The sequence below is a fragment of the Dermacentor silvarum genome, chromosome 10 (genome assembly GCF_013339745.2).
Source record: "Dermacentor silvarum isolate Dsil-2018 chromosome 10, BIME_Dsil_1.4, whole genome shotgun sequence".
Lineage (NCBI taxonomy): Eukaryota > Metazoa > Arthropoda > Arachnida > Ixodida > Ixodidae > Dermacentor > Dermacentor silvarum.
The window spans coordinates 138,450,619-138,464,926 of record NC_051163.1 but is presented as its reverse complement, the minus strand read 5'-3'; positions in this window follow the sequence as shown (position 1 = coordinate 138,464,926).

Below are 14,308 nucleotides of genomic sequence, written 5' to 3'. Positions count from 1 at the left end.
CGCCGTCGCCCGTCGTCAAGGCCCCCCTCCGCGCTCGCGCCAGGGCCCCGTAACGCCGCAGTTCCGTCGTACTGCTGACGTACTGTGTCAGAACGTTAATCGTCAGCCTGGTAGCTGTAAAAAAACGAATACAGATTGCCAAGTAGAAAATAATACGTTTCTTTTGCAATGACCCTTAACGGGTATCACGCGGACAACTTTCAATTGCGATCGCGCACGATTGCTCAGGCTCTACTACAAACGAAAGAGCACCGTGTGACACCCGTGTTACCTAACACTGCAGATCGCACAAGGTTACGGCAGTAAGCACGCTCCACCGTCATTTCATTGCAATCAAGGGGCATGCACATCGAATATGCTCTATGAGGTCTTCATACATGAGCAATCTTCCAATCCCGGGTGTGAACACTGCGATTATGCACGCCCAGCCAAGGCACTGCATCCGATGCTTATAATAATGGCTAAAATTTCACTGTGATGCATTGCGTCACTGAATATTGCTAAGATAGCGTTGCACCGCGTCGAGAGAGATACTAACGGGTGCGACACCTTCACTTAATTTTGGAACGCCGAGCACACAGCACAACACAGTACTAACTGGAATGCTAACGTCAGTAAACCAGCGGCCACATACAGACGACAAAGGAGCTGCTAGAGGCGTCAACGCCGCTAATATTGCCTACGCGTCTCAGTTGTCGTGAGTATGCATTCAACACAACAAATGCAACACCCCTATATCACAGACTCGCAATGTCGCTTTGTCAATCCTCATGGCCAAGGAATCTCGTTAAAGAGCGCGCTCACACAACACAATTGAGCCCGTCACCGGCCATCGCCGAGCATTTCGCACGCACGACGTGCACCAACAAGGAAAAAAGGACACTTAAATCACTTACTTGTGTAACAATCCAGCGCCGATTCCTTCCTATTTAGAGTGAAATCACAAATGCGACAGGAACACCACCTCCACCATCCGCCATTACCGAGCGCTCGTATACGGTTGTTTATGCTGGAGAAATGTAACCCAGCGTGTAGGCGCGATGAAGGCGTGGTAAGCAGCGCCACTGCTCAAACCCTACCTGCTTTGTTTTGTGTGCTCATTATAATCGCACGCGAATAATATTCAAACAGCGTTATCTATGGTGATATATGTAACTGGCAGTGAGAGTAGACAGTCTCTTTTCGTTATATTCTTTGCGTGTTCATTTTGCACTCGTAACATGTTCAGTTGCCCTCCGCATGAAATTACGGACGGCTCTCCGTATTTCAAAAACGGAGCTCACGTCCGTCTTTTTTACGTAGAATCCCGCCGTTTTTCAAAAACGGAGCTCACGTCCGTCTTTCTTACGTAGAATCCCGCCGTTTTTCATAAAACAGAATGGTCAACGTAAATTTTACGTAGGTTATTGCTGTAAAATTACGGAAATATTTACCGTTTACGAAACAGCGCCCGCGTGCCACACCCGCACAGCGCATGCGCGTCCCCTCCCCCTCTCTCCTCTCCTACCCTTTTCTCTCCTCTAGGAATCCTCTACGAAACAGCGCCCGCGTGCCGCACCCCCACAGCGCATGCGCGTCCGTTCCCCCTCTGTTCTCTCCTACGTTCCCCCCTTTCTCTCCTCTAGGAATCCGGAGCGGCGCGCACGACAGGTGGTGCGACAGCTGCATACTCCGCTGCGGGCGCCACAGTAGTTCCGCGGTATGAAAATGACGGAGCGCGCGCGCATCATTCTCTCTCCTGTGCAGCGCCGTGATGAGCGCTAGGGCCACTGCCGCGAAACCATCTCCCGCTCAAGCTAACCATCTCCCCGCTGCTTCGCATCCACACATTGTTCCCTTTAGCGGGAGATGGAATAATTTTTTTACGTCTCCGACTTTTGAGAAAGAGCTTCGCGTCATAATGCCGTACACCAGGGAGGTCTTCAATACTACTGAATAGTTACCGTCGCTTAAAACGGACTTTTCGCGCGGATTTACGCATGCAGCGTGACTTCAGACGCGTCGTTTATTCCTTGTTTATTTGGTTGCTTTATTTACTTATTTTGCCGGATACAGATTTGTTCTGAGAACTGTATGTGATTAATGAGTCACTGCCAAATGAATCGCGCTTGAAACGACTATATTTTTAATATGTTCACGACTGAGCACATTTGTTTCTTCTTCCTCATTACAATATTAATAAACACTCCTTTGTTAGTATATACGACTATGCAGAAACCGTATTTACTGTCTTTCCAAAACAACTGTTGACATGTTAACCAACACACACACAGACATGTATATATATATATATATATATATATATATATATATATATATACTGTTACGGCGAGATGTGTTTATTAATGGAAAATGATGGATGCGAGAGGCCTAGGGACCGATGATGTCTCAGTACGTCGTCTTCCTTCACTTTCAAGCGTCCTCCCGTAGCGTAGCATCGTCTGCAAAGGGGGGAACCCTTTGCAGACGATGCCCACCGGGCGAGTCCGTTGGAGTTCCGGTGGTGAAAACGTTTAAGACGGGCGACATGGACGACGTTGGTCTTGCTTGAGCGGCGGCCAGTAGACAAGAGTCGAGAAATCACGTACGTGACATCACTGAGACGTGCCATAACGACAAAGGGGCCGGTGTAACGGGCCAAGAACTTTTGGTATAGGCCGCGCTTCCGAAGTGGTGTCCATAGCCACACCAAATCGCCTTTCTCGTTGTCATGAGTAAGACGCCGGCGGCAACATAAAAAGAAGAAAAAGACGAAGTAAACGGAGCGTTCTGAACGGCGCGAGCGCGCGAGGCGCGTGACCCGAGGTATGGTCGAGGGAGAAACGGCACTGAGCGAGCATTATCGACGTGGCTCCGGGCCAGGAAGGTCGCATCGCCAGCTCCGCTGTGGCGACGGGAGACTTGGGGGTCTGGCCGAGTCCGTGACGCGGGCGGTCCATGGTGTGGCCGTCGACCTCGGCAAGTTCGAGTGAGGCTCCTGGACCGGCTGCAGCCTCTCACGGCAGGACCGGGCACCCCAGAGAGGACCCCTCTTCCACGGCAGACCGGCACGTTTGATGGTCCCCGGAACGCCACGTCGGCACTCGGGAAAGGAGCTGGACGGAAGCGGTGACCGAGCACGTCGCTAGGCCTAACCCGTCAAGCCTTCCGGCCACGTCCGCAACAGCGACCGGGTTATACAGGCTTCAGAGGCGAACAAGTTGAAGGACCGACTGCAAGGCAGCCACGACTATGCGACAGTCGGCGAAGGCAACGACTTTAAGAAAGGTCTAACGAAATCCCCGCCGGGAGAATACGAGCAACGAGGACGAACGGAGTAAGGACGATCCATTCTTGTAGTAGGCCAGAGTTGCCAGATGTTTGTGTAGGAAACGCCCAGAATCAGTGTGGTCGGAATTAAGGACACGTCTAGTGATTATTAAGGGTTAGGTTGTACATGTGTTAGTATTTTTCCTGCAGCGTGTTTTAGTGTGCTTAAGTTTATGGTTATGAATTTATTAGGTTGTACATTTTCCAGCATTTATTTGTTTAGTGTAGTGTGAGTTCTTAGTTTGAGGTTTTTGGGCTTTGTGTGACATTAAAATCTGCTTGCTGTGTTGCCATGCGTCTTCCCTCTCCATCTCTCATAACACCCGCACGCTCCCGAGATCAGTGACAGACAAAAACATCACACTCGTACGATACCTGTTGATGGCGCTCGTCATAAAGGTTTTAGAGCGTTCTTGGGAGGCAAAAGTACGAAGGCGGGTGATGCGCCGGGTCTCTTCTGCGCGGCAAAGTGTTTCGGCCAGAGAAGTTTCGCCGGTTTCGGAGAACGGAAGGATAGAATCGAGAGCTGTACGCGGTTGGCGGACGTATAGGAGATAAAATGGGCTGTATCCGGTGGTCTCGTGTTTTGCGGTATTGTAGGCGAAAGTTATGAAAGGCAACACAGTGTCCCAAGTTTTGTGAGCGGAATCAACATACATCGCAAACATGTTGATGAGAGTTCTGTTGGTCCGTTCAGTTAAACCGTTAGTCTGTGGGTGGTACGGGGTGGCGTGACGAAAATGAGACGTAGAAAGCCGGAGAAGCTCTTCAACCACATCGGCAACAAATTGCCGGCCACGATCACTGATAATAACACGAGGGGATCCATGGCGTAAAATGACGAATGAGAGCATGAAGTGTGAAACTTCAGTGGCCGTTTCTGCACGAATCGCCGCACTTTCTGCATAGCGTGTCAGGTGATCGACGCATACTATAATCCACCGGTTGCCTGTCGTTGATCGCGGCAGAAGGCCGAGCAGGTCAACACCAACTACGTCAAACGGTGAAGCAGGGGGCGTGATGGGATGCAGAAGTCCGGGAGGGCCGCTAGTTGGGCGCTTGTAGCGTTGAGACAGTTCACAGCTCGCAACGTACGCTGCTACACTTTGGCGCATCTTTGGCCAGAAGAAACGTTCTTGTGTGCACTGAAACGTCCTAGAAAATCCCATATGTCCAGATGTAGGGTCATCGTGCATTACTTGGAGCACATCACGTCGCAAGCTTGTCGGCACGACTAGAAGCAAACGGGCACCCATGCCAGAATAATTTTGCTTTTAAAGAATGCCATCCTTTACAGCGTAACGGCGTTGACCATTCGCTTCGGAGATAAATAGAGGAGCCAGACTGGTGTCGCTGCGTTGCTCCGTGCGAAAGGTGGTAAGGTCAGGAAATAGAGTGTCAACAACTGCTAGGTATTCATCGAAATTGTCTGCGTCACACTCGGTCGCCGAAAGGGGAACCCTTGATAAACAATCAGCGTCAGCGTGACGACGACCGCTCTTGTAACACACTTCAAAGTCATCTTCTTGTAATCGTATGGCCCAACGAGCAAGACGGCCGGATGGGTCGCGTATTCCGGTGAGCCAACATAACGAGTGATGGTCGGTGACAATTGAGAATCGGCGTCCGCAGATATACGGGCGAAACTTGTGGACAGCGAAGACGACCGCGAGACATTCTTGCTCCGTCACCGTATAGTTGCGCTCAGGTTTACTTAAACAACGACTGGCATACGCTCCACATGTTCTATGGTGTCATGCCGTTGCACCAAGACGGCCCCGAAGCCTATACCACTGGCGTCGGTGTGAAGTTCAGTTGCAGAAGATGGGTCATAGTGGCGAAGTAAGGGCCCTGAAGTCAGTACAAACTTGAGCTCCTTAAACGATGACTCGCATTCTGCTGACCACTGAAAAGGCACGTCCTTGTTGAGCAGACATGTCAGGGGGTAAGCCAGGTCGGCAAACTTAGGCACGAAGCGATGGAAGTACGAGCACAAGCCCAAGAAACTTCGCAACTCTCGTAGTGACTGTGGTTGTTTGAAGCTGCTAACTGCAGCGACCTTTTGAGGGTCAGGCCGAACGCCGTGCTTGTCGACAAGATGACCAAGAACCAGAGTCTCACGGTTGCCGAAGTGACACTTCTTAGAATTCAAGGTAAGCGAAGCTCTCTCAAGAGATGTAAGAACGATGTCAAGACGGCGATTGTGCTCGTCAAATGTACGGCCAAAAATTACAACGTCATCAAGATAACATAGACAAGTTTCCCACTTCAGTCCACGCAGAATAGTATCCATGAAGCGCTCAAACGTGGCTGGGGCGTTACACAAGCCAAACGGCATTACATTGAATTCAAACAGACCATCTGGGGTTACAAAGGCTGTTTTCTCCTTGTCATCCGAATGCCTGGGAATTTGCCAATAACCGGACCTTAGATCCAGGGAGGAGAAGTGCGAGGCAGAATGCAAGCAATTCAATTACGTCATCAATCCTGGGAAGCGGGTATACATCCTTTTTGGTGATAGAGTTGAGACGTCGGTAATCCACACAGAATCTCCGAGAACCGTCTATCTTCCTTACAAGGATCACAGGTGCAGCCCAAGGGCTGCATGACTCCTGAATGACTTTCTTCTTGAGCATTTATTCCACCTGCTCAGCAATGATTTTGCGCTCTGCAGGTGAGACACGGTACGGTTTCTGCCGGATAGGATGAGCAGATCCCATGTCAATCACGTGACGAGTACGTGACTCTGGCACATTAAATTGTTCCTCGCTCTGCGCAAAATCAAAGACTGCGGCATGCTTGGCCAGAACGTGGACCAAGGCTCGGCGCTTCTCTGACGGCAACGACTTGTTGACCATACCCAGAAACTTGTCCTCTGTAGGGTGAGTGACAGCCACGTGGTCTACTGTTTCGTTGCTTAAAGCTGCAATACAACAACTGCTCGCATTTTGTTCGAAGAGGGCAAGCCGCATTCTACTGGGTAGCACGACAGGCTCACTAGAACTATTCAGCACCCATAATGAGGATCGCCCATCGGTAATAGAAATTGCGCAACGCGGCACGAGCACATTTTTCTTGACGCAGTTGAGGGGGACCACAAGGACATCAAACGTTCCAGCGTCTACAGCAGGTGTATCAACGGGCACTCTCTTCATCGACTGGGGCGGCAAGCTAATATCGTCAGTAACGGCGAGGGTACCATGACAGAGCGCATGACCCCTCAGTAAAAGCGGATAACAAAATTTCACCAGCGCCGCAATCTACAGTAGCGCCGCACTCTCGTAGAAAATCGATCCCCAAGATTACGTCATGCGTGGAGCTAGTGAGAACAGCAAATTCCACCTTGAACACTCTGTGGCCTAAAGCTACACTCGCAACACAGATCTCGACAGGGTACAGCGACTCCCCACTCATTGCACGGAATGTGGCACAGTTGTCTCAGCAAAACATCACTTTGGGTCCTAGCCGTGATTTAAAATTTAAACTCATAACCGAAACAGCTGCTCCATTGTCTATCAAAGCCATCGTCGGAAGTCCGTCTACGAGGACGTGAACCTTGTTCTGCATCATCGAAACTGGTGGAGGCATGCGCGTGTGTTGTGACAAATGTTCGGCGACCTCACCTCCATCGGCCTCACCACCTAGTTTCCCGGCGGTGGGGAAGTGACACGGCGACCAGGCGATGGAGAACGGCGCCGACGTGCAGTTGGGGGCGTCAAGCTTCGTACGGAGGCGGGCGAGTCGCTGCGGGTGTTCTGTCGGTAGTTGATGCCCATGAACGTGTCACCACGGGAGTTCTGCTGGAAACTGTTTCCGAAGTATGTGTCCCTTGTCCAGCGAGCACTACCGGGCCGATTGTTCCGTCGAGGAGACGCCGGCATATTCTCGTAAAACCGTGGTTGTCCGTGACGGCGCTCAGGGCAGAATCGAGCCACGTGTCCACGGACACCGCACTGGAAGCACACAGGTGCCTCACGCACATCACGAAACCTTCCACTAGGCTCCGTGTATTCGTGATGATCGTCCCACGATGACGCCATGGTATGTGGTTAGTTGAAGGCGTTCTGCGGGCCATCGCGACGATGTAAGTCGTAGGTTGGTCGTTCCGGTGCTCGTGATCGAGGCGCATCGTCATACCCCGTGGCGTGAACGGACGCACACGTTCCGTCGTAAGGCAAATAGGCATCGCTGACACGTGCTCTTGTCGCAGCGACAGCTTCACGTCGATCAAGTTCTTCGTGTACGATTTGTCGTATCGTTGACGCGAGATCGCAGGGTGGTATAGGACCGACGTCAACACTCGCAACGGTGGTGACATTGGCGAATCTACCAAACTTAGGTGTAATGCGCCTAGCCTTCAGAGTCTCAAACGTGCGACAATGTTTGATCACGTCGGCTACAGACTCCAAGGTGTCCTTTCCTATGAGGAAGTTGTAGACGTCATCGGCAATCCCTTTCAGAAGATGTCCGACCTTGTCTTCTTGTTTCATGCGAGGGTCTACAGACTTGCACAGTTTCAAGATTTCTTCAATGTAAATTGTGCATGTCTCGCCTGGCACTTGAGCACGCTGCGTCAAAGTCTGCTCAGAGCGCTTCTTCTTCAAAGATGGGTCCCCAAAGCAGCTCTTTACTTCATCCACGAAGTCTTCCCATGTGGCTAGAGTTTCTTCGTGGTTTTCAAACCACACGAGTGCCGTGCCTTCTAGAAACAATGGCACGTTGGTCAGCCGGGTGTCCGAATTCCAACGGTTGTATCGACTCACCCGACTGTAGTGGTTCAGCCACTCTTCGACGTCTCCTCCGACCTTTCTGGCGAAGGTCCGTGGCGCTATGTGATGTTGCCACGTTGCGCCAGACGATGTCAGCGCGTTGTCACCGTTAGGAACCGTGTCCAGTGGAAGCGGTGGTAGTCCGGCCAGGCGGCGGCTTCGGCGTAGTTTCAGTTGTTGCGCTTCCGTGGTCGTTCGTCCTGGACTCCTCTTCGTTACGCAGCACCTCGACCAATACTGTTACGGCGAGATGTGTTTATTAATGGAAAATGATGGATGCGAGAGGCCTAGGGACCGATGATGTCACAGTCCGAACTCACGTCGTCTTCCTTCACTTTAAAGCGCCCTCCGGTAGCGTAGCAATATAATTGTTATTATTGATCATGAAAAACATTGGGTCCAGAAATAGTGAGCTTCCAAGCACGTCACTGAAAGATTATATCACTGGGAGAACCGGCTGATAGACACATCAAAGTTCATCGACGCTTTCAGCGCCACCGTGATATTCTTTGTAGAAGCTTCAGCGTGCGCGATCTGTCTGCAGTGTGCATCCCAAGTGAATTCTACTGCGCCGCGTCTACAACGGTGACCGCGGCTTCACTTAGTGCGTGTTTCACGCCATTTCTGTTCGTTGTTCATAGTGGCCGGCCAAGGTAGGCCGCGAACACAAGGCGCGGCGGCGCCGCTCCTCCAAGACAGAACGGCGTCTGCTCGCGTGGTTTGCAGTCTCCAGCATTTCGTAGGCGCGTGGACGTTTTCACTCGCCATCTGACGCTACTGGCGCAGGCGCCTGCTCAGCGCCTGAAGGGAGCTGAACAATAATTAAACAAGTACTGACCGCGCAACAATGAAATTTAGTTACAGCCAGGCGATCATAAATCAACTAGCCCATAAGCCCAAAGCTACCCACAATGACGTGAAACCCAAATAATTCTTTTCGCTGTGCACTCACCGATAAGAATTTTCACGCTTCCATAAAAATAGACGAGCGTTCCTTGATATCAGAGCTTTGTATCAGTCTTGTCGAGATTAACAGCGCCGTTTAGAAATGTTCAAGCTCCATAGAGCCTGATACCCTCAATTTTGTGGACAAGGCGGGCAGACAGCTTCCATAAGCTATTAAAAACATAAACAGCGTTTTAAAGCCCCAAAATTTGCGATAATAACCGACCTTTACAGCACAGCGAAAGCTTGCGATGCGCGTCTTTGAGCCCATAAAACCCTGTCGCCCCCTGGCCACCGCTGTAGAAACTCGAGAGGTGCGACGACGCGCTTGCGGCGCTCGTTTGGCCACCTGTCCTATTCTACCACCGTGCCCTAGACTGTGCCTGTGCGTGCCCACTCTCTCACTGCGGCGCATGCGCGCAGCCCTGCCGGCCTCTGCCGCCTGTGCGGCCGACTCTACGTGGGCTTTCGCCCGCCTCTCCCCTATCAGTGTCGACAACGGCGTTTAGCCGTTCCGTCACTTAGGCACCACGCTAGCGCTCTTATCTGTTGCCCTTACGACTCGCCATGGCCCGGCCGCGTGCCGTTCGTTCGGAGGAACAACGCAACGAGCGACGGGGAACTGGCGACTCAATCTCCCACGCAACAGGAGGACAGCGGGAAGGCAGCGCGGGAGGGAGGGGTTGCGGCTTCTGCTCTGTGAGCAACTTGTTCTTTGCGCAGCGCCGAGCGGTCGCGGGCACCGTATCTTGAAAGCGATCTGCAACACGGCTCCTACCTTTGTATGCGATGTGCTTTCGCCGCTCAGTTTCCGTTGAGGCGATAGACCGCATAAACCTTCGCCCGATGCTGCTGGCGTGCTTGCTCACGCCAGCGTTTTGACAGCGGTTGTGCGCGGTCACACAAACAACGCGAAGAACTGTTGTCGATGGCGGCGGCGTTTTGCCCGCGTTCGCACCGAACGGGCGCTGCGTCGGTGACGTGTTTACGAAGAACGTGCTAACCTTTGCCGTACACCCTAGGCGGTGTACCGTAGTGACCATAAGGCCATGGCCCCTGTGGTCACTAAATAAATTAAAACCACCGGATCATACATATTGCCTATTCTTTAATAGTTCAAATAACCAATTACACCATCACAGCTTAATAGTCATAACTGTAAATACATAATTCCCACCATAGTACAGCTTCGCTGGTCTTCTCCAGTGGAAGGGCTGACAGTTTTTTAAGCGAAGCTTTATAGGCTGACAAGTTATAGGCTGACAAATGACAGGTGGTGGTGGTGTGACGCTGAAAAGTGGGCCGATCCTGGTGATTGAGCAGAAAGGGTCCAAGCTCAATGGCACATACCAGGGAGAAAAAAGAGAGAAAGAGAGAGAGATAAAGAGAGAGATAAAGAAAGAAGGAGAGAAAGAAAGACAGAGAGAGAAAGAAGGATAGATAGAGATAAAGAGAGAGAGAGAAACAGAGAAATAAAGAGGGAAAGAAAGAAAATCACCACGAAGGTCAGATATACACACGACAAGTTTCGCTTACCCCCATTTTCTCCACAGGGGAAGGGCTGGTGATTTTTCGTTCTGGTTTTTTTTTTTTCGTTTCGGTTCACCAAAAACTGCTCCGTTCAGGTTCAACTAAGAACTGAAAGAACAACGTTTCAAACTGGTTAAAACTGTTTACACAAACAATTACACTGCTACTCAGAGTTTGCTACAGGCCTCCGCATGCCACTCCTGAATTCTGTGGTGAGCTCAATAACAACTTAATATAACTTACGACAACATACCCTAATGCGTCCATCCTCCTTGTCGGTGATTGATTTTAATTTCCCAAATATAGACTGGAGAAACTTACCATCTTTTTCATTAGTAGGTCCCGCAGAGTCAAGGAGTTTTATCCACATCTGTTTTGAACTTCAATCTGACGCAATTAGTTTCTGAGCCAACGCGCGTCACGCCAGAATCCGCAAGCATTCTGGACCTAATCCTGACTAATAACACCAGTACACTCTCTTCCATTGCACACCTTCGAGGAATTAGTGACCATGACGTCATTCATGCTAGTTTCTCTTTTCCTGTAACACCACATAAGATACATAAAAAAAAACTTAAGACTTTATGAAAAGGGTAACTATGACGCGATTAACCACGAACTCGAAGCCTTCTTTCTCACGTTTGAAGGTGCGCATCGCAATCAGTCAATACATGATAACTGGTCGATCTTTAAGGATAAGTTAAAAGATTTGTCTAATAAATAAAAGGTAACATTCGCACCAGTAATCATAGCCATGGTTTACTAACGCCCTAAAAAATCTAGAAAATAAAAAGAAACGTCTTTATCGAGCAGCTACAAATAACGAGGACTCACATCGATGGGAAATTTACTACAGAGCTGAAAACCAATATCTCATTGCGATTCGCAACGCAAAGCGTTCCTTTTATGCCACTAAACTGCCAAATTTGCTGCGCACTAACCATATACAGTTTTGGCAAGTAATAAACCCTCATCCAGCTCGCACCATTATGCTCACCGACTTACACGAGGCGATTACCAATACTGAATGCGCTGACACTTATTAACTCCGCATTTGCAACAGTAATCACGGAAGATTTCGAAACAAATTTTTCTTTGCCTTTAATTGATATTGAAGCTCACATGCCAAGCATCACATTGTATGAGGACGGAATTTCATCTATACTCCAGAAGACTAATCTATAATCTTCATTTGGCATTGATGAAATTAACTCTAAACTTTTAATAAATACAAGACACATGGTTGCATCTAACTTGTCTATTTTTTTCTCCCAGTCACTCTCTACAGGAACCATGCCGGATGATGGAAAGTGGGAAAGGTCATTCCAGTCTACAAAACAGGTAGCAGAAATTCTCCATTAAATTATCAACCTATTTCACTAACACGCTTGCCATGCAAGGTCCTGGAACATGTGATCTACTCTCAAATCATCGCTTTCTTAGACTGTAATCTCTTTTTTCAGCCTTCACAACATGGTTTTCGCAAAGGTTTCTCTTGCGAAACCCAATTAGTTTTTTTTCGTTCATGACTTGCATACTAACCATGACACTAACCTGACAGACGATATCTTTTTGGATTTTGCAAAAGCATTTGATAAAGTAATATACGCATGTTTGCAGGCGACTGCGTCATCTACCGCACTATCAATAACTCCTTTGACCAAACTGCTCTCCATAATGATCTTGCCAGTGTCTTACAATGGTGCAGAAATTCACTGATGACCCTTAACGCCAATAGATGTAAATGCGTGTCCTTCTCCCGCCGTCGAAACCCCATCTTCCCATACACAGTTAATAACATGCCGCTAGAACCAGTGTAATCTTATAAGTATATAGGTGTAACCATACCTCACGATTTGTCTTGGCGCGTACCTGTCACCATAGTATATAGGAGGCTATGCTGTCACTAACATTATCTCCGCAGCTAACAAAACCTTAGGCTTTCTAAAACGGAACCTACGGAACGTTCCACCAGAAGTAAAATTACTAGCCTGTAAGTCACTTGTTAGGCCGAAACTAAAATACGGGTCAGCCATCTGGAACCCGCATCAAGCATGTCTCATCGACGCATTAGAATCAGTTCAAAATCGTGCTGTTAGATTCCTTCATACCTCACACTCATATGACGCCAGCGTTTAATTTTGAAATCAGAATCCAGCCTATCAATGCTTTCATGTCGACGTCGCATTTCCAGTCTTTCCCAATACTAAAAGTTCTTCTTTTCTTCCCTTATTTAAGCACCTTACATCAGAGCAGCAGCACGCATATCTCATCGCACCAGCCATCCACTTCAAGTAGCGCGCCCACGTGCTCGGACAACCACCTTCACTGCCTCCTTTTTCTTCCGAACCGCGATAGACTGGAATGACCTTCACCCCAACATCGCTACTACCGCCTGCCCAACTTCGTTTATGAAACTTGTCACAGACCATATTGGTTAATGATTATTTACCACGATGTTTGCGTGCTCTTATGAAAACCCACCCCTTATGTAATGCCCCTGCGGGGGACATTTAAAGTAGTAAACTGAACTGAACTGAACCGCTTCAAGTTCATTTGCATAAACGAACAATTATTACAGGAAATAAGCACAACTTTATTTTGTACAGAAACTTGAAGCTGCTGCAAATTTGCACTAAGATTACGTCTGTTGCTTTTATTCGGCCCCACGTAGTTGCAAAAGAGCTCCAATACCAATTCTGAAATTTACGTGAGGCAAACTTTTATTCGGAGAGAGAGAGAGAGGAGAATATATCGATGAAACGCAGCAGCGAGTCCTCCCGTCTGCAAATGTGCTCACGGGGAAAGGGAAAAGGATAACGATAGGGTACTCAGGAGTAGTGAAGAGGACAGGGCAGTAGGATATGCGATCACATACACATTCACCTTCGAAGGACCCGTGCAGAACTTTGAATCTAGGTCTGTGTTAACCAAATAATATAAGATACCCTTGCTTACCATCGCTTCATTTGTATTCCCCGTTAATGGTGAAATTTTTGCAAGTTTATTAATAGTTATTAGTAGCAGTAACATCAGTAGCTGTTGTTCACTGAACAGCCTGTTGCTAATAAAGAAAGAGATCAATGCACGCCGTTCTAAGTCGCATTGGGCACAAGCAGATAGTTGCTGCACTGTCTCAGGTACTCTACATACATACAGTCTGGAGAGCCCGCGCTTCAGATGCGATGCAAATATTGTCGCGTTAACACAACACCGAGTCTGCCCCCTGATGCAATACGCTGAAAACCGTACTAACGCTGCTGCCACTTTTAAACTCATGGGAAGATGGTGTGAATCTACAAATGAGGTAGCATAGTTGAGCCTAAGTGGCTGCGATGAAAAGCTCCGGAGAAGGTGGCCAACCTCATTCGAAAACCGCAACTTTTTTCCCTTTTATTTATTTATTTATTTATTTATTTATTTATTTATTTATTTATTTATTTATTTATTTATTCAATAATGTAGGCCTATTCAGTCCTATTCAGGCCTATACAAAAGAGGGCATACGAGGTACAGAGGACTCCATGTTAATGGAGAACAAAAATAAAAAAGGCATAAGACATTGTAAGTGTTATGTAATATCATGTCATTGCGAGCGCCCCCTACACATCTTGTCACTCTTACATAATAAACGCCTCTCTCAGGAGCAGGGAGGCCAGTTCACGAGCACCGCCCAACATGGCGTGTGTTGTCTCTCGTCCAACCTTTTCATAATATCAGGCCATCCAGATATAACATGGTGTCAGGAGTAAAGT